This window comes from Colobus angolensis, unplaced genomic scaffold, assembly GCF_000951035.1.
Source record: "Colobus angolensis palliatus isolate OR3802 unplaced genomic scaffold, Cang.pa_1.0 Scaffold163, whole genome shotgun sequence".
NCBI classification, from domain to species: domain Eukaryota; kingdom Metazoa; phylum Chordata; class Mammalia; order Primates; family Cercopithecidae; genus Colobus; species Colobus angolensis.
The window spans coordinates 5,306,662-5,308,940 of record NW_012114744.1 but is presented as its reverse complement, the minus strand read 5'-3'; the positions used below and the strand labels follow the sequence as shown (position 1 = coordinate 5,308,940).

Sequence of the window (2,279 nt, the reverse complement as noted above, 5' to 3'; positions counted from 1 at the left end):
GCTGAGCAGTTTCGAAAGCACTATATATGCCTACTGAAATAAAGCAAGTATGGAAATAGATGCCAGTTAGAGAGAATTAGGTTTCTCACTGTTGGAATTGGAGGTTAGACTTGAGCAAATTGAAAAGGCTATAATTATCAATGCCTTAATGAATTAGAGCTGAAGTAACTAGTATGGAATGTTCACATTAATATAGGTAAAAATGTTTACATACAGAAATATTTATAGATATGTTTCTATACATGGGTTATTATACACACATACATGCCCCTGCTCTGTCAGCTTAGAGGGCCTAGAAAAAACAACACTTATTTTTCCACTCTCAGTCTTACTCAGCCTGGTCTCTTTTGCCAGGAAAACTCATTACATACAGTGCAGAAACAGATATGCTTAAATGCATTCACATGGAATGGGAGCCTATATAGGATGATCAAACACATCTAATAAAGAATCAGATTTAACTCTAGAAATCAAAAGAAAAAAATGAAAGGAGTATGTTGTTTAAATGAAGAGGGAATATGGGTGGATAGGCAGGAAAACTCCCAATATACTTTTGAATACTAACTCACCACTCAGATGTACAAAGCCACCTAGTAAAGACAGAATATATGTGCCCCTCAGCATCCGGGATGGGGAAGCAAAGCAGTACGGAGGCTGGGAGGTGAAGTGCGAGCTCTCTGGACAGTGGCTCGCTCAGGCCATCCGGACCGTAAGATTTACTCATGAATCGTTGACTGCCCTTGAAATTCCTAACGACCTGTTACAGACCATCCAGGATCTCATTTTGGATCTCCGAGTATGTTGCGTAATGGTCACATTGCAGCACACGGCGGAAGAAATAAAGAGATTAGCTGAAAAAGAAGACTGGATTGTTGATAATGAAAGACTGACTTCTCTACCATGTCAGTTTGAACCAGTGCATCGTGTGTTCTCTGCAGTCACTGAGGGGGGTTCTGGAGTGTAAGCCAGGAGAGGGCAGTGTCTTTCAACAACCTAAAACACAGGAGGAGGTTTGCCACCTAAGCATTAATATAATGCAGGTTTTTACACACTGTCTGGAACAGTTGAGCATCAAGTCTGATGCAGATATAGACACTACACAGCTCTCTGTTGATGTTTCTTCCCCTGATTTGTTTGGAAGTATCCATGAAGACTTCAGCTTGACCTCTGAACAGCGCCTTTTGACAGTCCTAAGTAATTACTGCTATCTAGAACGTCACACCTTCCTAAATATCGCAGAACATTTTGAAAAGCACAACTTCCAGGGAATAGAAAAAATAGCACAGTTTAGCATGGCCTCATTGAAAGAACTAGATCAAAGACTCTTTGAAAATTACATCGAGTTGAAAGCAGATCCCATCGTTAGCTACTTAGAACCTGGAATTTATGCAGGATATTTTGATTGTAAAGACTACCTGCTTCCAACAGGTGTCAGAAACTATTTAAAAGAAGCGCTGGTGAATAAAATTGCCGTGCATGCAGAGGTGTTCACTATTTCCAAAGAATTGGTCCCTCAGGTACTGTTCCAGGTGATAGAAGCAGTTTCTGAAGAGTTCAGTCGACTGATGCAATGTGTTTCAGCCTTCAGCAAAAATGGAGCTCTACAGGCAAGACTTGAAATCTGTGCTTTAAGGGACACTGTGGCTGTTTACCTGACACCTGAAAGCAAGTCAAGTTTTAAGCAGGCCTTGGAAGCCCTGCCCCAGCTTTCCAGTGGAGCAGATAAAAAGTTACTGGAAGAGCTCCTAAACAAGTTCAAGAGTGGCATGCACTTGCAGCTCACCTGTTTCCAAGCAGCTTCTTCAACTGTGATGAAAACATAAATACCTGCCAAATAAAGTAAGTCCAGGAAAATAACAAGGCTAAGCACTAGCTTTTATCATTCTCATTCACTCTTAATTTGATGTGCGTCACTTCACATCCACGTGTTGCAGTCCCTGAGGCCCTGTGTGTTATCTGCGATGCAGTGTGAGTGCCGGTCACTGTGTTACACTCACAGGTGTTGGAGGGGCAGCCGCAGACTTCAGGGTCCCCTAAAGGAAAGACCAGGCTCCTCGTGGACGGCCAAGTCCCTGCCCGCCGTTGCCCCCTCCTTCAGCAGGTTACTTTCTCTCTGCCACCTTTTTTTTTTTTTTTTTGGTATGAAATCTTTTTTATTTTTTTTTATTTTTTTATTTTATTTTTTTTTATTATACTTTAAGTTCTAGGGTACATGTGCATAACGTGCAGGTTTGTTACATATGTATACTTGTGCAATGTTGGTGTGCTGCACCCATCAA

At 41.5% G+C, this 2,279-nt stretch overlaps 1 pseudogene across 1 annotated transcript; it reads left to right on the top strand.

Annotated features, from left to right (window-relative positions):
• The first annotated feature begins 505 nt into the window (after window positions 1–505).
• Window positions 506–1,859, top strand: LOC105508556 (annotated as a pseudogene). Its single transcript, XR_001001292.1, has one exon. The product of XR_001001292.1 is annotated as an exocyst complex component 2 pseudogene (transcript).
• The last annotated feature ends 420 nt before the right edge of the window (window positions 1,860–2,279 follow it).